The sequence below is a fragment of the Odocoileus virginianus genome, chromosome 11 (assembly GCF_023699985.2).
Source record: "Odocoileus virginianus isolate 20LAN1187 ecotype Illinois chromosome 11, Ovbor_1.2, whole genome shotgun sequence".
NCBI lineage: Eukaryota > Metazoa > Chordata > Mammalia > Artiodactyla > Cervidae > Odocoileus > Odocoileus virginianus.
Genome location: NC_069684.1, coordinates 1,793,738 through 1,820,450, shown reverse-complemented (window position 1 = coordinate 1,820,450; position 26,713 = coordinate 1,793,738). Strand labels below are relative to the sequence as shown.

Genomic DNA, 26,713 nt, shown 5'->3' with positions numbered 1-26,713 from the left:
TAGATTGACCTGGTCGGGTAATTAATTGGATTCAGAAACATGAAGCCTGAGTTAGAGTGGACAGTTACCTTCTCTGCCAGCATTACTCCAAAGGCACCGTCCTTACTTCGGCGCCCAGTAAATCATCTACCTAAACGTATTTGCACCCAATCATTTTTTAAAGTCACAATCTTTGTAGTGTCAACTTGTCAAGGGTCAAAGGGAAGAGCAGGCAAGATTCCCAAATCAATCTGCTTGTAGAAACTGTCTCATTTCATTTCAAATTACCTGCTGTGGTTGAAGCAGGCGATGGACAAACCGCCTTCCTCCATAAACCATGACAGCCCGGGTCGAACGTGGCCCATCACTCATCAGGGTTTAGTCAGGCCGCTTCTGTCATTAACTACTTTTAAACGGCTGTGTGGGGTTAAGTGATCTTGCGGGGCAGTCGCAGATATAAATACTGTTTGGACAGTTTAATGTCAAGAGACAATTCCTCTGAGATGAAAACTGTGTAACCCAACAGAACAGTTGTCGATACAAGGATTAAGGTGCCTGTGCTGTTCCTCGGAGCCCTGCCTTGACGTGGGTTTTGTGTAAGTCGCCCCAGAGGAGACTGAATGTGGGTCAGCCACCTGACTCAGCTCCTAGACAGTGTTCTGAGAACACCAAAAGCCTTCAGGCATCCAGGGGACCACCCTGCGGTAGGCGGTCTTAGAGTGTTTACGGGTGTCCTTGAGAGGCTGAGCGGAAGATGAGGGCGCCCGGCTGGCGTGGGCAGACCCCTGCCAGCAGCTCCAGAGCCCCAAGGTCAATTGAAATCTCAAAGGTCTACAGCCGATCGTAAAACTAGAGAGGGCGGTACAACACCTTGTGCACGGAACAGTCACGATGGAAGAAATCAGGCTGAAATGATGACCCCATCGCCCGTCACAGAGCTCTCTCCTGAAGCCGAACACTGCAATGTCTAAAGGTGACAACAAGTCAATATTCACCCAGCACTTAGCATATATGGGGCATGAACTGAGCGCTTTGCATGCATGACCTCATTTAAGTCTCACAACCCGATGAGAAATCTATTTTTAGTTCCACTTTACAGGTGAGAATGCTATGTACCAGAACTGGTAATAATTTGACCCGGTCGCACAGCTGGATGATGGAGAAGTGAATAAACATTGTGTCTGGTTCAAGAACTAGTTACCATCCACCACATGCTAGACCACTTCTGCAATACTGATGCCCCCGGCGAGACATTCCACTTGCTGGGTTTATAAAGTGTAATACACGTGGCTTGCTGCCCTGTAGCACGCTTTAGCATTGTGGAGACAGCCTGAGTCATTGGAAGAAGACAGCTGTTAGGCTCCTCAGCTCCTTAAATCCCACCAGTATATAGACAACATGAAGACTCTCCAGGCAGTGTGTGCATGTGAAAGGCCATTTCAAAATCTTCAGTGTCTGTATGTTTTCTTCCCACAACTGGTCTAACTGAGTAAACATCATGTCCATTCTGGTTTTTTACCCTATTCACTGTGGTTCCCCAACGTTACTTCAAGAGGCACCCCCTCCACCCCCAGAGTCTACCTGGCCCCCAAGGTGAGAATCTATGAAGACTATCGAGCAGGTGCCTGAAGACCCTCCCTGATTCACCCCGTGAAGAGACGCGCTGCACCCAAGAGGTTTCTGTGCTTAAAACTCATCTGTCGAATGTTGTAGTATATCTATGTCATTTGATCGCTTTCTAATACTACCTCAATACGGAAGGAAAATGTTAACCTTTAGAACCTTATAGTGTAGGAGTTAAAAACCAATTCAGTTTATGTGCAGAGTTTTGTAGCAGAGAATTATGTGACACCTAGTAAGGCTTTGGAAAGTAAAGATCTTTCATCAGGATAAAAATCTGTGGGGATTAAGAATGGAAATACAGTTTCAGGGACAAAAAGAAACAATGTTATAGACAATTGTGATGTGTGTTTTGAATGGATGCTACTGAGCATAAACTCACCATGATATTCGTATTTCTTGGGGTGCATTCAAATCAGTTTCTCAAACCTCAGCACTGTCGGGATTCTGCCCTGATGACTTTTTCTTACATGTTGCATTGTAGCGTGCTGAGCAGCTTGCCTGGTCTACACACACACACACACACACACACACACACACACACGCTCTTTCAAACTTGTGTGACACCACAAATGCCTCCAAAAGTTGACCAGATGTCTCCTGGGGGGCAAAACTGTCTCTGGTTGAGGATCTTTTTTTAGATGACCATTTCTCGTTCCATGTTTTGGTCCCTTGGTCCCAAGGCAAGTCGGATCCTAGCTCCCCAACCAGGGATCCAACTCATACCCCCTGCACTGGAAGGCGAAGTCGTCATATCACTGAACCACCAGGGAAGTCCTGAGAATCCTTAAAAAAGTAATATGACATTTCTTATAGATTTTTTTCAACATTTAATATTTAAATTTATAATGAAAATGATAGATGTCCACTAGAAGTTATGCAAGAGAGAACACAATTTAAGAGGAACGTATGGGCAAACACATTTCACAACACTGAGTTCAATAAAAATGTTGGTGGCCAGTGCTGGGTGAGCAGAAAGAATGTCGGCCGAGCTTGGGACCCCAGGGGACCTCAGGTGGGGCTTGTCCCTCCCAACCTTAACTGCTAGCTGACCCAGACCCAGAGAATTTAAAGACTAGCTGGACCATCAAAGGCAGGAGCGATGTCATATTGGAACATGGCAACTTTGAATACTCAGTAGCTTAAAGAATCATAAATAATAATGAATATGCACAATTCCTCAACAATTTTAAAGTGATAGTTTTTGAAGAAAATAAATTGAGAAGGTCAAGTTCAGGAGAATATGAAGAATTCCCCAGAAATGTTAGGACCAAAAGGTCATAGCTGACATGGGATTTCTTTAGACCCTGTTGTAGTCCGAGTGCCAAATTTAGCCATGCTCACTGTGAGCTCACTGATGCTGGGAAAGACTGAGGGCAGGAGAAGGGGACGACAGATGGTTAGATGCATCGCTGACTCAATGGACATGAATTTGAACAAGCTCGGGGAGGTGATGAAGAACAGGGAGGCCTGGCGTGCTGAGTCCATGGAATTGCAAAAAGTCAGACACAACTGAACAACTGAACAACAACAACCAAGAACTTGCAAAATTGTGTCCCTGTGATTATCTACATTCAGACTTGGGGGTCTGGATGGGCAGAGCCCAGAGGTCCTTCAGTCTGAGCCACACTCTAGAAGCCAGGCTGGAGAAGGAACCAGACCACCCGTCAGATGTGGCAGGAAAACCACAGCTACTTAAAAAAAAAATTCAATGGAGACCATTCTATTTTTTTATATAATTTTATTTATTTATCCACCCTGTTATTTTATATTAGTTAGGTGGTCACTTAGCTACATCTATTGTACAATATTGGATATTTATAGCAATGATCCTCAAGTATCAACTAAATATCAGAATGTAAGTACAACCCTGTTCTTGGATATCTTTAAAGATGTTTCTTTTAAAAACATGACTCAACTAAGTTTAAAAAAAAAAAAGTTCATGGTAGCACAGCTAGGAAATGCAGATAGGCAAAACAGAGGAGATAAAATGACCCTGTTCTCCTCACTCAGAGATAACAAAAGCAGAATCTCGGGCTTATTCTTTTGAAACTCTGTGTTGAAACTGACAATTTGGGCTCTGTTCCCACCCCTGCTTTTCGCTAAAAAACTCTCCAGATGGCCCCTGTGATTTCCATGGTCCTCTGCGGCTATAATGCCCTTTAGACGGGCCGTCTCTACTGACCTTGGGAAGCGCGTAAGTGAGGAAGCGGAGGCTCCGGGGCTCCAGCCCACACCCAGGACTGTCCTCTGAGCCCCAGCCTCCAGCACCAAGAGGAGCAGCAGATCTGGAAGTGGCCACACGTCCACTTCTGGGTGAGCTGCCAACATGAGAGGTTTCATGCATGCGATCCGAGGTAAGCAGGTCAGAGCAGAAAGAGACTCACAGACACACGGAGCAGCCTTGTGGCTGCCAAGGGAGAGGGAAACAGGAGTGTGGGGCCGGCAGACGCAGAGTGCGGATTCCACTCAGGAGGGATGGGCAGCGAGGTCCTCCTGTCCATCAGCACGGGGACCTACATTCAGTGCCCCGGGATAAACCGTGACGGAAAGAATGCAGAAAAGAATGCTACATGTGTAAACCTGAGTCACTTTGTGTACAGCAGAAATTCACTTCATATTGAAATCGAGTATATTTCAATTTAAGAAAAAAAACATCACATGAATCAGCCAGTCAAGGGTGCATTTGGTACCTGAACCTTAAGTCAGGACACCCCATCCTTGCATGTTCAGAACAATCTTTCTGGAAAGTGCCGCCTGGGCTCTCTCAGGCTGAAGCTTTATGGCTGCATCCGTGAACACAAGGCCATCCTGGCCATCAGGCCAGGCCCAAACAGAGGCTTAGAGATAAGAGACCACGTACTGGTGAGAGGGTGTGGCGCCGCGCGAGCCAGACCCTGCAGCGCCCGGAGCACTTGACTGCAGAAAGTGGAACAAAGGAAGCAGCTGGGACTTCCCAGGCGGCCCTGGTGGTGAAGAATCCACCTGCAGTACAGACAGGAGACACGAGTTCGATCCCTGGGTCGGGAAGATCCCCTGCAGGAGGTAATGGCCACTCGCTCCAGTATTCTCATCCGGAGAATTCCATGGACAGAGGAGCCAGGTGGGCTACTGTCCATGAGGTCACAAAGAGTTGGACACGACTGAGGCTACTCAGCACGCCTGCAGGGTGAGGAAGACACAACCGTTCATGCCCTCGGCCTGTGTGCCCAGCAGCGTCCTGGGCTCCTGGGACACGACGATGCAACAGCCCAGGCAGCCGGCTGCCCTGGGACCAGCCAGGCGCCTGCGGGTGCAAACCCTCCCAGCCCTCCCGCGCCAACGAGGCAGACTCGTCCTCTCTGACCCTCGCTTCCTCAAGGACGAAAGGAAAGGAATGTGAGCCGGTTGTATGGAATCGGGTAAGATAGCTGCGCTGCCGGGCGCACGGGAGAAGCACACTTGTCCTTCGTAGAAACTCACCTGGACCGAGAGCGACACGCTTCAGGACACTTAACCTCGTAAGCCAGGCTCGTCCTGCGGGGAGGACTTGGAGGCCTGTGAGTGGCCCAGGCACGTCAGTCACCGAGGGTCAGGTCAGAATTCAAGTGCAGGCGGCCTCTCTCCAGAGCTGGGGCTTCGGTTCAGTTCAGTTCAGTCGTTCAGTCGTGTCTCACTCTTTGCGACTCCATGAATCACAGCACGCTAGGCCTCCCTGTCCATCACAGCTCTTGGGACTTATGGACCCTCAAAGGACATCTGTTGTGGTGGTTGTCAGTATATTAAATGAACAGCAAATCTCTAGGAATAACGAAATGCAAAGAGCTGGAGGTACCCACGACTCTTCAAATGTGAATGTCATCACTGCAATCTGTGAGACCGATTTGGGACATCCCTGGTCGTCCAGCGGTTAGAACTCTGCGTTTTCGCTGCCAAGGCTTGGACTCAGCCCGTGGTGGGGGATCTAAGATCCCCGGAGCCACAGTGTGCAGCACCCCCACACACACCAAAAAAAGGAATGAAGCCAATTCTATGAAACTTCTACAGAAGCAGGATTTTTTACATAGGGTTAGTACAGTATGTTTTATATAACGGATCAACAAAACAGTAAAATGCTGATTTTATTATTACACTGAGTTCAGTGTCTGCTGGCTAGGGTTAGCACCGGTTAGCACGTCAGCACGATCTGCAGGGTGCACACGACCTGGGCAAGGCTGGGAGGCCGCACTCTGGCCTCTCGCCCAAGGACCCGGCAGAAGCAGCTTTCAAACGGGAGGCTGGAAAGTCAACGCTGGAAACCCAGAGGACCCCCACCCCTTGCCACCCGGATACCTCGCCACGAGCAGCTGAGCCTTCCCAGTACCTGGCAGCCGTATCCGGAGAGGACACCCCCTTCGCTGCCCGCTCCCCGGATGTGACCTCTGCCCTCGAGGGCCTCCCTGCTGCAGGCTGCGTCTCCGTCCTCCTCTCCCACCCCCCTCAGTGGGCCGCCCCGCCCGCCTACAGCACCCTCTTCAGTCCCCGCCACTGCCTCCAACATCTTCAACACACGGTCTCTGAAAACAGGTGGGAGCCGGAACTCTCCACTCTCCAGACTCTGCTTTCATCTCCCTGCCTTCCCCCAGGTCCTCACCCTCTGAGGACGAGGCATCGCTGCCCTGTGAGGACACACGGAAGACACGCTCCAGCCTTGCAGAAAGTGACAGATCCTCCTAGCCTGGCAGGACAGCCCCGCTGCTTGCTGAAATATTAAAATACTTGCTTGTCAGTGGGTCCATAGTCACAACCCCAACACTCCCTCCCAGAGCCGCTGCCTCTGCATCCTAACCCAGGACCCTGAGACCAGCCGGCATTCTGGCCGCTGCCGCGTGGAGTCTGAGCCCTGGGGTGGCTTCCAGAACCTGCTGCCCCTTCCCCAGCCCACAGCCTAATGCCAACTGGTTGGTGCCTCCGCCTTACTGACTGTTGAGTGCTTTGGATCTTCGCCCTGGGTGACAGCGTACGCCTTTTAGAGAAGCACCTTTGAACTACATCCCCAAACCCAGGGAGGAGCTGGGGGTGGGAGCAGCCCCTGCAGGGACGGGCTGGCCCCTCCAGTGAGCTCGCACTGTCCAAGGCAAGCGAACGCTCAGGTCTTTGCTCTGTCCGCTGGAAGCTGGGACCAGGAACTCCCCAGCCAGTGTGCTGGGGGGTCATCGGTCCCCAGCCATCAGCATTATCCGTAATCATGTCATTTCTCTCCTACCTGCCCTGGGGAACCAGGACATTTAAGCAGAAGCAAACATAAAATGGAAGATGAGCACTAAAACTCAGATCCACCCTGGGATTACTCTGCATCCAGCCAAATCAGAGATTAGAGAGCTGCCATCTGATGCAGAAAGTAGAAAGCCAAAGTGGACAGCAACCGTGTAATCCATTTATAACCGTCCTCTTAAGAGATGCTGGATTTTGTAAAAGGCTGAATGTTGTAGGAAAAAGCCAACTCGGGCAGGAAGTAAATAAATCTAAGTGGTGCATGTTTGGTTGTTTATTTAACAAACTAGTCTAAGTGCTTTTGGGCTCCAAAGAAACTTCTTAGATGTTTAACATTCAGTCTAGAAATATAACCATTCTTTAACGCATCCCATAATTTATTTTAGAATATCAATTGTGTGGTAAATTTTTAAGAGGGGCATTTAAAAGGCAAGAGAGGAACTTCCCGGGTGGTCCAGTTGGCTAAGACTCTGCACTCCCAATGCAGGAGGCCTGGGTTCTATCCCTGGCCAGGGAAGTAGATTCCACATGCTGCAACTAAGATCTGGTACAGCCAAATAAATAAAATGACTACTTCTTTTAAAGGCAAGCGAAAAGACAGCTTGGTGCTTTCTCAATAGTTAGACACAGGACCACTATTGTTTTGTTGTTGTTGAGTCGATCAGGCATGTCTGACTCTTTGCGACCCCATGGACTGTAGCCTGCCATGCCCCGCTGTCCATGGGATTTTCCAGGCAAGAGCACTGGAGTGCGTTGCCATTTCCTTCTCCAGGGGATCTTCCTGACCGAGGGGTCAGACCCGCATCTCCTGCATTGCAGGCAGATTCTTTGTCAGTAAACCACCAGGGAAGCTCATACAGAACTACCACATAACCCAGCTATTCCACGTTTAGGTATACACCGGAAAGAATGAAAAACAGCTTTTCAAATAATAACTTGCACACAGATGTTCGCAGCAGCATTATTAACAACAGACAAAAGGTGGGAACAACCCTGATGTCCACTGACAGATGAATGGATGAATGAATCACAGGCCATCCATACAATGGAACTCAGCCATAAAGAGGCGTGAAATCCTGACACACGCCACAGCAGAGGTGAGCACCAGAAACACATTCTATGTGGGAAAAGCCCCATCAAAAGGCCACACACTGTGGGCTTCTGCTGTGCGAAGTGTCCAGAAGATGTGAGTCCGCACCCAGAAGGCAGGGACCCCGGCAGGGAGAGAAGCGGATGGACTTCTCCATGGGGGCCAGTCTCCTGCTTGGGGCGGGAGATGCTCAGGAATTGGACCATGGTGATGGTCTTGACATTGGGAACGTGCTAAATGCCGCTGAACTGGATACATTGGCATGGTTAAAATGGTGAATTTTGTCATATACACTGTATCACAGTTTTTTTAAAAGGCGGGGGTTAAGAGAAGACCACGGGAGTGTGGGGTCCTGGATACCTGGTCTGGTGCTCACAGCTCTCGAGAGCCTCCGCATCAGCCCCCCTTCCCCCGCCGTCCCCCAAAGCAGCAGCTTCTTGCTCCCACAAAGAGCAGAGCTTCCTCCTGGCTGGCCTTGTTTGTTTTGCTTTTTTCTTTGAAGAACTCTGGTTGGGTTTTGAATCTTCAATATTTAACTTCTCTAATCACACTGCGAAGACTTTTGTAAAGTATTTCTTTTCCTGATGCTTTATGTAAAGAAACTCAGGACAGACTATTTCTTCCTTTGACAGATAAGGCGTGGCTTGGGCACACCAGAAATGGCTGGCTCTGCGTGTGGGTGCAAGCCTGGTCAGGAGGGCCACGCCAGAGAAGCTTCAGGCTGGAAAACCACTTGTCGGCCGCAGATGATAACCTTAAGGCTGGCGGGCGGACCAGCTCTCAGGACGAGGGCTCGAGGGTAAGAAGGATGGTTTCTGTACCTGGAACCCGTCACTGGAACCAACCCCGAGTTCTCCCGTTCATGTCAGGACGTCTGCACACGTGCGCGCAGACAATAAAACATCGTCACATTGTTCACTACCAGGAATAGGAGCAGCTCATTTTTTGTCTGTGGAAAATATGGAAAATTCTTCCACATACACTCAAGCCCACACATAAAAAGGGGGGGAGGGAGATAAAATTTTAGATTTCCTATATATTTCTGAGTCAAAAACAACATCTAAGGTTGCTATTTTAAAACCAAATTAGAGAAATTTTTATGACAGGAAACCTTCCTAACAATGACACCTTGTTTCCTGAAAACGACAAGTAAATTCCACATATTCCCAGGTGGAGTTAGCCAGGGTCCAAGGGCCACAGCTCCGTATCAGAATCGCACAAATGTGTGCTTACGTCTGTCATTTGAGATGGAACATGGTTGGCATTCCGGGGTGCTGATGTTTGCACACTTTGTAAAGGATTAGACAGACTAAAATGCAGAAAACACTAACACTTGAGAGAGGTTTACATGATCGCGTTATGTATTTTTTTTGGCTGGGCTGGGTCTTCCTTGAGGCTCACAGGCTCAGTAGTTGGGGCTCCAGGGCTCAGCTGTCCCTCCGAATGTGGGATCCTAGTTCCCTGACCAGGGACTGAACCCGTGTCCCCTGCGTGGGAGGGTGGATTCTTAACCACTGGACCGCCAGGGAAGTCCCTAGTTTACTTTTGCTGTAACTAAAAACCCTCAGGAAACTCCAAGCTAATTTTGTGCGATTAATATCACGTCTAATGATTAATTTCTACGAAACTTTCCTAACAAAGTGTTCACAGATCCAGGAAACCCAGAGTCACCCTCACCCCCTTCCAGCCTAGCCACAGCAGTGAGTCGATGCGAGACGAAGACCCGCCTGTAATCACTGAGCTGCCTGGGCTCCTCTCGCTTCGCCCTTTTGAAGACTGCGATTTTGCTGAAGCCTAAAGAACAAAGCATTGTTTTAGTCTGTAAATGTGTGTAACTGACTCACTTGGCTGTGCCGCAGCAATTAACATCGTAAATAAACTCTACTTGAACAAAAAAATAAATTTTAAAAAATCATTTTGCTTTAATAATTCCCCCGACACACACGGCAGCACAAGGGAATTTCCATTCTCCTGAAACTCCCCAGAGCTCGTGCCTATTACTCTTTGCTTGCTTTTTAGTTGAAGTATAGATGATTTGCAATGTTTCAGGTATCAGTCAGTTCAGTCGCTCAGTCGTGGGATCGCTTTGCAGCACGCCAGGCCTCCCTGTCTGTCACCAACTCCTGGAGTTTACTTGAAGTCATGTCCATCAAGTCGGTGATGCCATCCAACCATCTCATCCCCTGTCGTCCCCTTCTCCTCCTGCCCCCAATCCCTCCCAGCACCAGGGTCTTTTCCAAGGAGTCAACTCTTCGCATGAGGTGGCCAAAGTATTGGAGTTTCCACTTTAGCATGAGTCCTTGCAATGAACGCCCAGGACTTATCTCCAGGATGGACTGGTTGGATCCCCTTGCAGTCCAAGGGACTCTCAAGAGTCTTCTCCAGCACCACAGTTCAGAAGCATCAATTTTTCGGCGCTCAGCTTTCTTCACAGTCCAACTCTCACATCCATACATGACCACTGGAAAAAACATAGCCTTGACCAGATGGACCTTTGTTGGCCAAGTAATGTCTCTGCTTTTTAACATGCTGTCTAGTTGGTCATAACTTTCTTCCAAGGAGTAAGCGTCTTTTAATTTCATGGCTGCTGTCACAATCTGCAGTGATTCTGGAGCCCAAAAAAAAAGTCTCTCATTGTTTCCACTATTTCCCCATCTATTTGCCATGAAGTGATGGGACCAGATGCCATGATCTTAGTTTTCTGAATGTTGAGTTTTAAGCCAACTTTTTCACTCTTCTGTTCCACTTTCATCAAGAGGCTCTTTAGTTCTTTGCTTTCTGCCATAAGGATGGTGTCATCTGCCTATCTGAGGTTATTGATATTTTTCCCGGCAATCTTGATTCCAGCTTGGGCTTCACCCAGTCCAGCATTTCTCATGATGTACTCTGCATATAAGTTAAATAAGCACGGTGACAATATACTTCAGGTATAGTGCAAAGCAATTCAATTATACATATATAACATGTATATTGGCTTCCCTGGCGACTCAGGGGTAAAGAATCTGCCTGCCAATGCAGGAGACACAGGTTCGATCCCTGGGTCGGGAAGATTCCCTGGAAGGGGAAATGGCAACCCACTCCAGTTCTCTTGCCTGGAAAACGCCATGAACAGAGGAGCCTGGTGGACTACAAGGGTCAGAGACAACTGAGTGACTAAACAACAACAACAATATGTGTACACATATATATTCCTTTCAGCTTCTTTTAATAAGGTATTTAATAAGATATTACAAGATATTGCATATAACTTGTGTGTGCTCAGTCAGCCGTGTCCAACTCTTTCGACCCCACGGACTGTAATCCGCCAGGCTCCTCTGTCCATGGGAGTTCCATGGACAAGGATTCTTTCCAGGCAAGAATACTGAGTGGATTGCCATTTCTTAGCTCCTTGAGCTAAACAGTGGGTCCTTGTTTATCTAGTTTTTATTTAGTGGTGTCGCTCTATTAATCCCAAGTTCCCGAGGTAGCCCTCCTCCGTGTCTGGGACTTGAAATGGAGCAATCGTGGGCCCAGGCAGCCTCGCCCAGGGGCACCTGTCTTGCAGCGGGCGGGGACGCACTGAGTCAGGTCACCAGCGCGCACAGCCTCCCGCTCTGGGCCGAGGGCCTGGGAGGCTCCATCAAGAATCCTGCCCGGCTTCCCGGCCGCCACATTCCCAGTCCTTATCTGACCACTCCACCTTTTCTGGGAACCTGATTGACATTCCATGGACGCTTCGGGCACTGCCGAGTGGCCGGTCCTGCTGAAGTACCGGCCGCTGGTATTCTGAACAACCGGGGTTCAGGGGAGAAGCACCCTGGGCTGGGGGGATGCTTTAATCTTGCCGAGGCATGGCAACCCCAGATGACGAAAGCACGTCTCTCCGTCCTTCCGTCCTTCCGCCAGCGTCTGGCCTGTTAGGACTTTCAAGTCCCTTTGGTGGAAGATGGTCAGCCCGAGAGCCCAATTTTCTCCTCAGTATGTGTCTGGGGGTGATCCTGATGCTGGGAAAGATTGAGAGCAGGAGGTGAAGGGGGCGGCAGAGGATGAGACGGTTGGATGGCATCACCGACTCGATGGACATGAGTTTGAGCAAACTCTGGGAGTTGGTGAAGGACAGGGAGGCCTGGCGCGCTGCCGCCCGTGGGGTGGCAAAGAGTCGGACACGACCGAGCGGCTGGCTGAGTGACAGCAACAATGCACCGGAGGACGCGAGCAAAGATGTCTCTACAGAAAGGGAGCCACGGCTCCTGCCGGCACATCCTTCCGGTCACAGAGTGCGCCCTCTGTCCCCACAGAGGCCTGGCTCGGGGTCACGCTGCCTGTCTTCAAGTTCCAGGCTCCGTGCTCCAGAGCTCTGTTCCCTTGGGCCAAGTCCTTCACCTCCCTGAGCCTCAGTCTTTTCTTCTGCAAAATAGGAGAACAATAAAGCTACCTCCCATTTAATGGGCTTCCCTGGTGGCTTAGATGGCAAAGCATCTGCCCACAATGCAGACCTGGGTTAGATCCCAGGGTTGGAAAGATCCCCTGAGAAGGAAATGGCAACCCACTGTCACCTGGAAAACCCCATGGACGGAGGAGCCTGGTAGGCTACAGTCCATGGGGTCGCAGAGAGTTGGACATGACCAAGCAACTGAACTTTCTCTTCTTCCCTTTTAAAGAAAAGACTTTAACAAAGAGGCTGAAGCCGGCCGTGCCTGCGGGGTGCTGAGGGTGCCTGGGCGCAGCTGACAGCCCTCCTTGCTCTGAGCCCCTCCTCCGCTAGCGCAGTCTGAACAGCTGGGACAGGGGCAGGAAGTGGAAACTGTGGCGGAAGAGGAAAGGGGGCCTCGGGGTGTCTCAGACACATTGACAGCCCCAGGTGGAGGAGGCAGAGGCAAGGCGGAGATCAGAGCTTCTGAGCCCCCAGGTGCCAGGGGAGCCCACGCTGGAAAGGAGTGGAAGCCCCTCCTGGAGGGAGCCGACCCGGCCCACGGCGAGGTGTCAACCCCGCGGGTGCACGCGGCTTCTTCCCCTGATTTCTTTAGCTTCGTTAGTTCATTCCACTTTGGCGACGCTGGGTCCCCGCTGCAGCACACGGCCTCTCTCCAGTTGCTGCTCGGGGGGCTTATCTGCCCCGCGGCATGAGGCCTCTCAGTTCCCCAGCCAGGGAGGGAACCCCAGTCCCCTGCGTTGGAAGGCGATTCTTACCCACCGGACAACCAGGGAAGCCCTGCACGCGGCTTCTTCCTGTTGACAGCCGCCGCACACCCTGGCCAGAGAGGAATTAACACAGGTCCAGCCCCTTGCCCCCCGTGCTCCGGACACTCCTCCACCGGCGCGGGCAGACACTCGGGGCCGAGCCCCTCGACCTGTTTGGTGGGAGAAGTAGATGCCCACTAAATATCTCCTGAACACATAAATACTGGGGCAAAGTGGAGTCAAACACACACGTGAAAGACTGAGGATCAGGAAGCAGAGAGACCAGCCTGTATTCAAGCAGTTACCCCTCATCCTTGAGGTCGGGGAGGACAAGTGTTTGCTGAAAGAGCCGAAGAGTGACTAGTCAGGACTGGGCCGTCCAGGTGGGCTCTCCTGCAACGAGCCAAGGCTGCTTCACCGCAGGAAAGCCGCTGCGACAATGTGTGCCTGTGTGTGTGCCTGTCCTTTGCGTGTGCACGTGTATGCCTGTCCTTCATGTGTACACATGTGTATACCTATTCTTTGTGTGTACACGTGTGTGCCTGTCCTTCACATGTGCACGTGTATACCTGTCCTTCATATGCACACGTGTGTGCCTTCCCTTTGTGTGTACACATTTGTGTGCACCTGTTCTTCACATGGACACGTGTGTGCCTTCCTTCACAGGTACACGTGTGTGCCTTCCTTCATATACACTTGTATGTGTCTGTTCCTCACATTGTACACGTGTGTGGCTGTCCTTCATGTGTACAAGTGTGTGTGCCTGTCCTTCAGTAAACTTGTGTCTGGACACAGACATGGGAAATCTGTATCATTTGCACATGTCATGAACTCTTCTTTTAATTTTTTCCAACCAATTTTAAAAATATAAACACCACCCCGAGTTCGAAAGCTCCATGAAAGCAGGGGTGTGGTGGGTCAGCCCTGCTTTAGGAAGCACCTACTCCTGAGTAGGTGTGGGACTAGGGAGGCCATGATGGCCACACTGTCTCCTCCTGTGTGTTCTCCCCTTGCCAAGGACATCTGTCAAGGATTCAGGGCCCACCTGAATAATCTCATCTCAAGATCCTTAATTCTATCAGCAAAGCCTCCTTTTTCCGAATAAAAGATAAGTCACAGGTGAAGATAACTCCTGAACTATCTTTGCCTGGATGCAGTCACTGGCCGCCAACAAACAAATGTAGATATACTGGAAAACCACCGCTGGAGCAACTGACTTGGGCAAAGATCAGCCTGGAGGCTAAAGCTAAGGGGTGAAAATTTCCTGGAAGAAAGGACCTTCACACAGACTCTACGAATCACCCAACAGACTACTTATTAGTTAAAAAGGAGACGGATGACTTGGCAGGGAAGAAGTCTGGTGAGCACCTCTGAGCCGGGTCATCAGATCTTATTGTTGTTTGGTCGCTAAAGTCCTGTCCAACTCTTTGCAACCCCATGGACTCCAGCACACCAGGCTCCTCTGTCCTCCACTATCTCCTAGAGATAGTGCTCAGATTCATGTCCTTTGAGTCAGTGATGCTCTCTCACCATCTCATTCTCTGCCACCCTCTCCTCCTTTTGCCTTCAGTCTTCCCAGCGTCAGGGGCTTTTCCTATGAGTCGGCTCTTTGCATCAGGTGGCCAAAGCATTGGAGCTTCAGCTTCAGCATCTGTCCTTCCAATGAATATCAGGACTGATTTCCTTTAGGATGGACTGGTTGGCTCTCCAAGGGACTCTCAAGAGTCTTCTCCAACACCACAGTTCAGAAGCATCAGCCTTTAGCACTCAGTCTTCTTTATGGTCCAACTCTCACATCCATACGTGACTACTGAAAAAAACACAGCTTCGACTAGTCGGACCTTTGTTGGCAAAGTAATGTCTCTGCTTTTTAGTATGCTGTCTAGGTTTGTCACAGCTTTTCTTCCAAGGAGCAAGCATCTTTTAATTTCATGGCTGCAGTCACCATCTGCAGTGATTTCGGAGCCCAAGAAAATAAAACCTGTCACTGCTTCCACTTTTTCCCCTTCTATTTGCCATGGAGTGATGGGACTGGATGCCACGGTCTTCGTTTTTTAATGTTGAGCTTCAGGTCACCGTCCTCACCGTCCTCTCTCCCCCTCACCGGGAGGCTCTCTAGCTCCTCGCATCGGGCATTCATCTGGTGGGATGCTCTGAGGGGACCCGCCTCGCCAAGTAAGGCACCAGCTGTCCCTCCAACTCTGCCCGGGAGGACTGGCCACAGCCAGATCAAGGCATATTCTGCAGAATAACGGATCTGGACTTTTCGAAATGTCAATAATGCCAAAAATGTTAACAACTGGTCAGTCCAGATAAAAAGAATACAGGCGTTCATTGTATTATTCATTCAACTTTTCTCTAGGTTTGAAATTCTTCAAAACAAGAAGTGAGGTACAACTTGAATGAATACAATGTTATATGTTAATTATAGCTCAACAAAACTGGGTGGAAGATAATGAAGGCTATGATAAAAAATGATCCCAGGGCTATATTTAAAAATCAGAAATGAACTAAAAAGATAATCTTTGAAAATCATTTGAATGATGGAAGCCTTGCTTGCCAAAGTTTCACATAATAAAAACTAAAGAAAGGGACTTCCCTGCGGGTCCAGCGGTAAGACTCTGTGATCCCAGTGCAAGAAGCGTGGGTTCAATCCCTGGTCAGGGAACCAGATCCTGCATGCTGCTACTAAGACCCAGTGCAACCAAATAAATAATATTAAAAGAGAGAAGGAACACACCTAGGTTCAAATGAAAGAAGGAAGGAAGGAGGGAAGGGATTTTTTAAAAACCCGAGGCTCAGCTATACATACCTGCACGGTTTCCTGAGCGGGGGTTTCTGGGAAGGTCGCCCGTCCCTCCGACCCAGCTCTGACTGAGCCCAGGTTTGTGGTTGGGGGAGCTGGGCCCAGTCAGTCCGTGTGTCACAGCAGCTGCTGCGTCAGACGGAGGGGGTGCCTGGACCCCTGCGAGGAAGAGCAATAAACACCGTCCACCTGACTCCTTATTTCCGCCACTGTTTTGTAACCCAAGTCCAGCTTCCTTATCTGTAAGATCATCATGTTAGGCAGCTTGAACTGTGACCCAACCACTAAAACATAAACAACTTTAGAAAAATGAAGTTATTCTAATCAGTAGATGTTTTCCTTGGAAATGACAATGAAGCACAGAGATACGGAGAGGCTTCGTGCCTGAGATATTCTTAAAATGCAAACCAAACCTCTGTAGCTTTTATCCATGCCAGGCACTAGCCCCAAAATATTAGGCTTCGGTTATCATTAATCAATTCAATTCTACACTGAATTCGGTATTCTTCAGTAACTCCCCTTTCCAAAACTGCATCTGAGGTAGTGATGCATTTTACTAAGAGCTCTGCAATAGTTGAGCTCTACATAACACAAATATCAAAGATCCAAAAATAAGATGACCTGGAAAGAGAAAGTCAGTTTTTCCTACAAAAGCTTCAACCCTATCTGCAAAATAAATATAATGCGAGTACACGTGTTTGTGTGGCCAAAATTTATCCAAAAATCCAGACTTTTGTTAAGTGCCTATTAGCTCTTAGACACTGCGGAACTCCAATTCCCATGAGGTAGTTTGTAAAAGTGACCAAAATGCCTTTTTCCTGCATCCATTTTCTTAGTCACAGAGAGGTCCTTCCCGTCAAAAGCGAGCTTCCCCATGCTTGCGTTATCCATCCTGGGGCTTGTGCCGCAAATGTGTTGTAAGTCGGGACTTAAACCCCGCCCCCTGAGTCTGGGGGGTGCTCTCTCGCTGCACCTGGGCGCCCAGCACCCCCGAGTGAACGAGCCCGAGGCAGGCAGGTGGAGCAGAGACTCCGGCCACCCGCCAGGCACCGCGGCAGGGCCCTCCTGGGTATGTGGCCACCATCTAGCCCACTGCTGACTCTAGACCCACCGCCCGCCCAGGAGAAATCCCCGGAGCTGCCACACCTGAACCCTCTGACCACAGAATCACAAGCTAGAGACTTGATTGGTTGAAGCCACTAAACCTGGCAAGAGCTGGAGGGACTGTGTTCCTAGCAAGAAGCCATCTGACTCAAACGTTTACACAACTCAGACGTTTCACAATTCAGAATGCTACATCGGGCTTCCCTGTGGCTGAGACGGTAAAGAATCCGCCTGCTGTGCGGGAGACCCGGTTCGATCCGTGGGTGGGGAAGATCCCCTAGAGGACGCAATGGCAGCCCACTCCAGGATTCTTGCCTGGAGAATCCCATGGACAGAGGAGCCTGGCGGGCTACAGTCCTTGGGGTCGCAGAGAGTCAGACAGGACTGAGCGACTGACACGTTGAGACACTGTAATTCACGCACTTGACGCGGTTTATTCTTCTAACATCAGAGACGCAGGCTCATGTCCACCTGCTCCGGGTGGCGGCGTGGCAGGCAGAATGGCGGTCCTGCTAAGCCCACCAAGGCTCAGGGACAACACTGTGGTTTAGTCGGCAAACGTTCCCACAGCATCTATTGAGTCCGCAGGAACCTGGAGATGATCAAAGGAGCCTGGTTCCACCCTCAAATCCTTACTCGAGGAAATGGGAAAGCACAGTAGGAATCAGATGGGAATAGACTCTGAGCACCGATGGGGTGGGACGCAGGGGAGGGGAGGAGATGGGACTAAGACCTCCAGGCCCTGATGCCTGGGAGTCAGCCCGGAAAGTGGGGAGGGGGTTTACAGGGCAGAGAAGCAAAGGAGAGACCTAGCTGGGACCCTGTTCTTTACAACTTCAAGTCCTTCCTGGGACTGGAACCCAGGACACAAGTAGAGAAAGCAGCAGGGTGAGCAGAGCTGAGAGGTGGAGGGGAGGCAAGGGTCATCACGGAGCACAGACGTATCATCCTACTGCACTGGGACTTCCCTGGTGCCAGCAGCAGAGTCGGCCTGCCAATGCAGGGGACAAGGTTCGATCCCTAGTCCCGGAAGTTCCACATGCCAAAGGGGCAGTTGAGCCCTGCTCCACCACAAGGGAAGTCACTGCATCCAGCCCACACGCCACAGTGAAGAGTAGCCCCCACAACTAGACAAAGCCTCTGCTCAGCAATGAGGTCCCAGCGCAGTCGCAAATAACTTTTCTTTTAAAAATGCTGCATTGCATTCTCAAGGTAAAGGGGGGCCACTGCCGGTCGCTGAGGCGGGGGAAGACAGGACAAGCTCCCGTGGGGAGAGCGCTGAGTGGACGTAGAGTGGGAGGCAGGGGACCGGCTGCGTGAAGCTGCGGCCCCTCGGACCGACCAGCGCGGAGGCCTTCACCGAGGGGGCCTCCTCGAGGCTGGAGGACGGAAACCAACCCGAAACCCGGGCACGCCGTGGGCTGAGGGAGTCGGGAGGGGAAAGACGCCGGCAGGGTGGCCCGTGGGCTCAGCGATGTCAGGGGGCAGGCTGGGGGTCGCCGCTGATAGGTGAGGCTGGGATTCGGCCTGAGCTGGGTATCCACGGAAACCCCGAGAGGAGAGTGATGCGCGGCCGCCCTGAAGCCGGGCGGAGGGAAACCGCAGACCGGGGACACGCGCTCAGGAACGTGCCCTCGGGAGAGCAGATTCCGCCCTGCGCGCCACGTCTGTGCAAGGGAGAGATGAACCCTTATGTAGCCGGGTTTGGTGAAAACTAAGTGTGATGTTGTTCAACACGGTGCTGGGTGCACGACAGGCGCTTGACGCGGGCTGCCTTATCATCAACGGAGATCAGGAAGAGAAGAGATCGGTGTGAAAGCCGGGGAGGGGCGGGGATCGGGAGGTCCAGTGTTTGAGACACAGGCTATGGAGCAGACACAGGACACCAAGAGGAACCAGCAAGAAAGTCAAATCAGCAGAAGAAAGTCCGACAGCAAGCCGCCAGCCCTCTGTTCGATCCCTGGTGGGGAAACTAAGATTCCAGATGCAGTGCATCTCGGCCAGAAGAAAAATAAAATAAAATAAAACTGTCAGCTATTAATAGAGATCAGATTATATTATATAAGAATTGTTTATTTTTGTCATCTTTAACTTCCAACAATAAATATGCATTATTCACCTGTATACATCCCCCAAACCCCACATTAAAAAAATAATAAAAGCAGTTGCAGAATATTTCACCGGGTGATGGTGGGGAGGAGCGTTCACCTAGGTTTCAGTGTCATTCACAATCTGACCCCCTCACAATCCTTCTATGGGGCTTCCCAGGTGGCGCCAAGGGTAAAGAAGCCGCCTGCAATGCAGGAGACCCAGGTTGTATCCCTGGGTGGGGAAGATCCCCTGGAGAAGGGAATGGCAACCCACTCCAGTAGTCTAGCTTGGAGAATCCCATGGACAGAGGAGCCTGGCGGGCTATAGTTCATGAGGTTGAAAGAGTCGGACACCACTGAGTGACCGACACTTCCACTTTCACTTTGCTATGGTCGTTTCTAGTGATTCTGTCATCTTTCTCCAGTCAAACTGGGCTCCTCTGTCCCTTCTCAGACTCTTCCCTCTGTCTGGAGCACCGCCTCCCGGAGACTAACACCCACCCTGACCCGGGTACTGGCTGGGGTGGGGTCTTAGTCCTCTTTGATAGATAGGCCTGTCTATCAGGATACGCCGACCACACCACCCCCACCCAGCCTCTTCTCTGATCTTTGTCAGCAGTGACTCTGAAGGCACGACTCCTTCATTTAGTGCCCAAAGCGCTCAGCCTGAGGTCATTCCTACGGACCAGCTGCGGGGCGGGGTGGGGGGGGAGTGTCTCTGAAACCATTGCGGAGCGATGTGTGCACATCCATGTGCTTTCTGGGGAAGAGGACCCACGATTTCACCAGGCGTCAGAACGCCACTGAATTCTCATTCGGACCATCTGCCCCACACACTCCAGGGTCGCCGCCAGGACTGAGCCAGCCCAGCGCCCTGGTGTCTGTGCTCCACACGGCACCGAGCCCGCGTCCACCCAGTGTCCACACGGCGCTGGGCTGTGAACCCTTGACACATGCTCACCCAGACCCAGTGGGAAAGAGGACAGTGTTGAGAAGAAAACCTTAGCTCCTCCAGTTTAAAGATCCTATCACAACCCAGGTAAGAACAAAAGTGAAAATGAAATCTTCGCATTTTCTCCTAATAGGGAGCCAGGCGGGGACGCGGCCACAGGCAGCCACATCTGTCCCCGACACTTCTGTCTTGAGTAACCATCCTCACAGCTCGCTGCACCGTTTCCTCTCTGTGCAAGGCAGGACGCGGTGCTTGCCCGGTGGCGTCTGAAGGAGGAGGCCGGGATGACCCAGAGGACGTCGGCGGTGCTCCGTGGGGCAGCGTCCTCCCCAGTCCTCCCGCCAGAGAGCCTGCAGGCGCAGATGCAGGTGCGTGTATTGGAGCCCTGGGGGACGCCGTCCTGCAGGTCTGAACTATTCCAAGCGCGTTCACATTTGACAGTGCTGCTAAGAGAGCCCGGGGCTGGAATGCACTCTGAGCACACGTCTCAACCCACATTGCCATTTGATAAGCATTAGGAACTTCACTCTCCTTACAAATTGAGTTATGAAAATAAAGGCTTAGGCTTTTCCCCTTTTTAAAGTGCCCGCCTCGGGACTTCCCTGGTGGTCCAGTGGTTAAGACCCCCCGATTCCGCTGCAGAGGACTCAGGGTCCATCCTGGTTGGGGAACTAAGAACCACGGCCCCACACGCCTCGAGGCGCAGCCAAACGTAAGTAAGCACGTGATTCCACAGTAAATACAACCCGACAGTAAGGAGGGAGGAACTAGTGACGGTAAGAGCCCCGCTGAATCTCAGACGTGCTACCCTGGAAGAAGCCAGACCAGGAGAGGACGTGGCCTGGGGGTCTCCCCGAGGGCCAGGGATGGAGGCGGGAGGGGTGCAGGGCCCTCTGGGGAGGCGAGATGGAGACACTCCTTACGTTGCCTGTGATGCTCTCACGGGGGGTGTGTGTGGGCACTCATTCAGTCATGTCCAGCTCTTTGCGACCCCGTGGACTGTAGCCCGCCAGGCCCCTCTGTCCATGGGATTCTCCAGGCACAAATACTGGAGTGGGGTGCCACGCCCTCCTCCAGGCGATCTTCCCAACCCAGGGATTGAGCTCCAGTCTCCCGCACTGCGGGCAGATTCTTTTCCAGCTGAGCCGGCAGGGTGGCTAAGAATGTCAAAACTTGGCACATACGTGCATTGACCGTATGTGAATCACACATCTATGATGCCACTTTGAAAAATTCTATTATGCCACTGAATTCTTTCAAGAAAAGTGAGCATCGTCCACCCCGTCTGCCTCTAAAGGGGAGCTCACTGGACACCCATCTGTCTGTGAGTCAGTCTGGAGCCCCGGGGATGCAGCACTTGGCCTCAGCGCTCCCCCCACCCCCCTGGCCCCCTGCCTTTCTCCTTCTCCTCAGTCCTGCCGACGCAGTTCAGCGGTCTCCAGAGGGGGCCCTCTCCAGGTCCCCAAGGCCCCAGGGTATCTTTCTCACCTCCTCTCACCACTTCGTACTGACTCTATCCGTTCAGGCTCCTGGTTCAGCTCCCATCCCCAACACCCCGCCCCAGACTGTACACCTAAGGGGGTTCTGAACCTGTCTGATGCCTTGGTTTCCTTTGGCAGCTGCGTGAAACCTCCCCAGAATCAGGCGAAATACACAGACATATGCAGAAAGCTAATTATGGAATTGGAAATTATGAATTAGAAATCTAATTAGAGTTGTGGTGCCGGAGAAGACTCTTCAGAATCTCTTGGAGATCCAACCCGTCCATCCTAAAGGAAGTCAGTCCTGAATGTTCATCGGAAGGACTGCTGCTGAAGCTGAAGCTCCAAAACTTTGGCCACCTGATACAAAGACCTGACTCGTTTGAAAAGACCCTGATGCTGGGAAAGATTGAAGGCAGGAGGAGAAGGGGACAACAGAGGATGGGACAGTTGGATAGCATCACCAACTCAATGGACGTGAGTTTGAGCAAACTCTGGGAGTTGGTGATGGACAGGGAGGCCAGGCATACTGCAGTCGCAAAGAGTCAGGCATGACTTAGCAACTAAACAACAATTATGAAATAACTAAATATTACAATATACATTTGATGTACACAGTAACATGGGTGTCTTTTTATTCAATGACCAGGTTTAGTGGTAGGTCAGGTAACTATGGTAATTTCAAAGTAGTGCTACAAATGCACTATATTTCAAGAGCGCTGCCAACAGCTGTGATGCGCCCGAGAGTCACAGGGACAGCTCTACCCCTGGGCGTCCGTCGCCACTCATCTCTGAAGGAAACGCTGCATTGCAGTTGGAGGTTACTGAAAATGTACCCTTTTTTCCTTCCACATTCACAAAGCCCTGAATTCCATCCAAGGACAAGGATCCGTGGCCGCCTGGGTAGAACTGCTATTCCTGCTCTGTACAATTTATCTTTGTGTTCTCAACACTCTTAGCACACAAGGGGAACGTACATCCAGATACCAAACACTGTAAAAACAGCAACGACAACACTAAATATGAATTCAAAAACAAAGATAAATAATTTCTCCTGCTGATAACTGTTATCATTACTACTAGGGTGCTCGCAGCCAAGGGTAGCCTGGGAAACTGTTCACTGATGGCCAAGGGGCTTCAGACACATCTACCTGGGACCACATTATTCCCTGGCGTCCTTGTAAGAGTCTCCAGTTCTCTCAGCAGTAACACAAAACCGTGGGAACAGAACTGAGAAGGTTCAGGGGACATGGGGGTTGGGCAAGGGGAGTCAGTTCCCTTGCCATGACCTTGCCACGTGCAACGTGACCTTCAAGTGACTATGCAGGTCCAGACGCACAACCACAAGAAATTCCTTTGCTCAGTCTTTTTTTCCACCTGCTGCGTGGAGACTAAAGCAAGATGCTTCCTCCCACCCGCACCTCTCTCTTCCTACATCTAAACACCTCTTTTCCTCTCTCTTGCTGGTGCCGTTATTGTTGAGAGCATTTTCTACGAGCATAAGGATGCTGAAATGGGGTCACGTGAACTGGAGGGACCGCGGAGCACCAAGGGGGCAGCCCGGTCCCCGGTGAGAGTTCACAGGATCCCTGGTCTCCGGCTGCACACTGGGCTGAGGCTCCTGCCCCCAGAGGGTCAGGGCGACATAGGGGTGTGGCCAGCCTCTACCCTCCGACCCACCCGTTTCCTCTAGCCCTGGAGGTAGACCAGCGTCTAAAGTCCGGCATCTTTCAGGTGAACTGAGGTGAGTAAACCTGAGCACCCCTTGTCTCCCCGACCCAAGATACTGGGAGTCTTACCCTCAACCGAGTTCAAGCCTGCTGCCAGGTGAGGTGCCCCACCCCCTTCCCCGACGCCGTCATAGCCTAGACGCCCTCTATGTTGTCGGTGGGCTGGGGAGAGACAGGAGGACTCCTTAGGGCCACGGCGTCCTGGCTGCTGGGGGTCCTGGGGTCACGGGGGGCTCCTCTCACCCCGGGCTCATCTGAGGACGCCGGGCACCCTGCAGGGATGGGCGTCTGTCCTCCCCTCTTCAGTCTTGCTTACCAGCCTCACCTCCATCCACAAACATGCCCACGTTGATTGCGTCCACAGAGCATCAGCAACTACCTTTGCACCACTTCTGCCCAAAGTTACCACAGTTCCGCTGAGCTATGCTCCAGCCTCCGAGGCCGGTGTCTTCACTTCCTCCTCCCTCTCACCCCCTCCTCTGGCCTCCCGGAGCTCGGCTTCCAGCCTCCAACTCCGCACTGGGCTGCAACGAGGTTATTAAAATGGATGGAACCAAGCCGAGGACTTCATCAGTGCCGACTGGTGCCCAGAGACGGCTCTGCGTCCCCAGAGGGCAAAGTCGCAGGTGACGCCAGCCCCTCCTGCACCTGGAAGCTGTCCCCCACGCCCTCCCTGCCTTGCTCTGAGTCTCCGCTGCTTGCGGGCCTTTGAGATCTTAGTGCCCGACCAGGGGCAGAACCTGGGCTCCAGCAGTGAAAGCGCCGAGTCCGAGCCTCTGAGTCCCAGGCCGCTTCTAAGTCTCCTTCCTCAGCCTCTGGTCTCCCTCAACCTAAGACAGCCTTCAGGAGGTCTCGGTCACTGGGCTTCTAACTCTTTTCCTCATGAATATCCTAAAATGAGAACTGCACGCCCCTAGGCAGTGTTCAATTTGACATCCACGTTTTTTAACCCAAGTTTAAATGACTGCAAAGCAACTCATTAATAGTGTTGTGAGTGCACAAATCTTCTTTAATAAAGCCAGAAATGGCACATCATTCTTTTTTTCTTTCTTTTTCCATTCCACTTACCCCACAGATTTAATTGCTTTATTGACCTGTAAGCCACATATGCAGTTCATCCATTTGAAGAGTACCAATTTCACCGTTTTTAGGATAGTCACAGATTTGTGCAACTATCAACACAATCAGTTTTCTTCTGTTGCTTATTTTTTGGCCATGTCACACAGCTAGCAAGCAGGATCTTAGCTCCCCAACCAGGGACAGACCCAGGGGCTGAGTCCTAACCACTGGACCATCAGGGAATACCCCCCTTTTTTTTCTCTTTGCTTTTTCTCCCCCACAATAAGTTTTAACACACTTTCATCTCCTTGAAAGAAACCCATCGATGCTGGCAATCACTCCCCATCCCCCACTCTCGTACCACAGCCCGGAGCCACTGCCAACCTCTCTACAGGTTCACTTTCTTGGGACATTTCAAACACACACCATCACGCAGCAGGTGGTCTTTTGTGAGGGGCTTCCTGCAGGTAGCATCATGTTTCGATAATCCAGGCTCTCTCCTATCTGTTGTCCGAAGCCGTTCCACTGGACGGACGGACCACACTTCGTTCAGTCACTCCTCGGCTGGTGGACTGCAGGCTTGCTTCTGCTGCAGACCGTCTTGAACGATGCTGCTATAGACATTCATAGAGAAGCTCTTACATTGCTCACCGATGCTAAGCCAAATTTACCTTTATGCTTCGCAGCCTTTTATTGACTACTTTTCCATGTAACTCATCCACAAGCTATGTACATAATTAAAAATTTTTAAAGTTCCTGTGACCATAATTCAAGCACACACAAAAAAACTTCTGGATTGAGAAGCAGGAAATCCCAATTATTAACAGTACAGAGTTAGTCGAAGCATCAGAAGCATATCATAAACTTTGACAATGATTCAACATAAAAGATAAAATCTTAATGGAAATACATCTCTTAACAAGATGAACTGGGTTTATATCCCAATGGTTAGCATATGGGTGTGTGGATGCCTCATTGTTACAATGACACATTTTGGCATAACTTTGCATCACTGCTTTTTTTTTTTGGTCATGCTACGATGAGGCATGTGGGATCTGAGTCCAGGGATCAAACCTGTGCCCACTAAGTGGAAAGGCTGAGTGCTAATCACCAGACCATCAGGGAAGCCTCTGCTTTTCTTTTTATAGACACAGTCCCTGAGGAACCCTTCTCACATAAGTAAATGAAGAAACACAAGCTTTCTACTCAGAGCAGCATTACTCAAACCTTTGAAATCTGTGCAAATCACAGCCCCAGGATCCCTTTGGCATCTCTCAAAACCACATTTCATTCCCCCAACGAGGTGGAAGCGAACATCTCGAAACGCCTGACGGCTTGGGGGCACATCCCTGGGTCCTCGAGCACCACCCCAGCCCCCTGAATCTCCCTCTGTCTGGAGCCCAGGGGTGGGGACACGCGCCCTGGAACAAGCAGAGCAGAGATGTGCCTTTCTCCTGCCATGTGGGAGGGGGACGCGCTTGTTCTTAGAAAGGGGTGTCATCACCCAGGCCACAGGCTCCATCTTCTCCCCAGCCTGGCTCCCTGCTCTATGCCTTTCTCCAGCTGCCACATGGCTGGGTCAGCCCTCAGGCCCCCCAAGAGCCCCATGCCCAGCTGAGCTCCCCCAGATCGCCCTCCATCCTCAGCGGCCAAGCACCCTCCGCCTCCTGCCCCGCACTGCAGCCAGACCAGTCCGTGCGGAAGCACATCCTTCCCTCCACCTGCAGAGCACCTCCTCTGGGAGGCAGAGGGGAGCCCGGAGTCTCCAGGGGATGGACTCGAGCCCTCAGCCTCTGACCTCTGACCGCAGCCGAGAAGGACCTGACCCGGGGGAAGGCAGGCTGGTGGTTAAGAGGACCTTGGGACAGGGCCGCCTGGGTCGCCGGCAGTTGCAGGAAGATAACCTGGGGTGGCCTCTGACCTCTCTGAGCCAGTGTCCTCACTGCAGATAAGGACACTCCCTTTCCTACTGGGCAGGTGTCAGGATGAAGGGGTCGAAGTCGTGTCACGTGCTGGGGCCTCTCGGTGGTCCAGCGGTTAAGGCTCCGGACTCCCAGGGCCCGGGGCCCGGGTTGGGGAACTAAGATTCCACAGGCCGCAACCAAGACCCGGCACAGCCCGAGGAACAAACACGCAGGGGGGCATGCCGCTCTCTCAGCACTGCACCCGGCATGCGGCCCACGGGGCGAGGCCTCGGACCCCCAGGCACCACCGCCATGAAGCACTCACCCAGCCTCGAGTCTGGGCCCCGTCCCCCTTCCCTAGGTGCTCCCCACCCCCACCCCGGCCCGGGGGACCCCACCTTCAAACCCCCTCCCCGGGCCCCATCCCAAGTGTCCTCCGCGGACCGCCTCTTCTTCCAGGGCTCTCGGGGCTGGCGTGCCCAGAGCGCAGCCCTTTGACCCCTGCG

The 26,713-nt window shown here is 51.5% G+C and overlaps 2 long non-coding RNA genes across 2 annotated transcripts; one reads left to right on the top strand and one right to left on the bottom strand.

Annotated features, from left to right (window-relative positions):
• The first annotated feature begins 7,434 nt into the window (after positions 1–7,434).
• Positions 7,435–9,811, top strand: LOC110146244 (uncharacterized). The gene is made up of 3 exons (XR_002316455.2): positions 7,435–7,928; positions 8,554–8,720; positions 9,563–9,811. It is a non-coding gene; the product is annotated as an uncharacterized lncRNA (long non-coding RNA).
• Positions 9,812–9,819: 8 nt separating this feature from the next.
• Positions 9,820–12,864, bottom strand: LOC139037409 (uncharacterized). Its single transcript, XR_011490191.1, has 2 exons — positions 12,457–12,864; positions 9,820–12,307 (listed from the first exon to the last, which is right to left on the bottom strand). It is a non-coding gene; the product is annotated as an uncharacterized lncRNA (long non-coding RNA).
• Between the last annotated feature and the right edge of the window lie 13,849 nt (positions 12,865–26,713).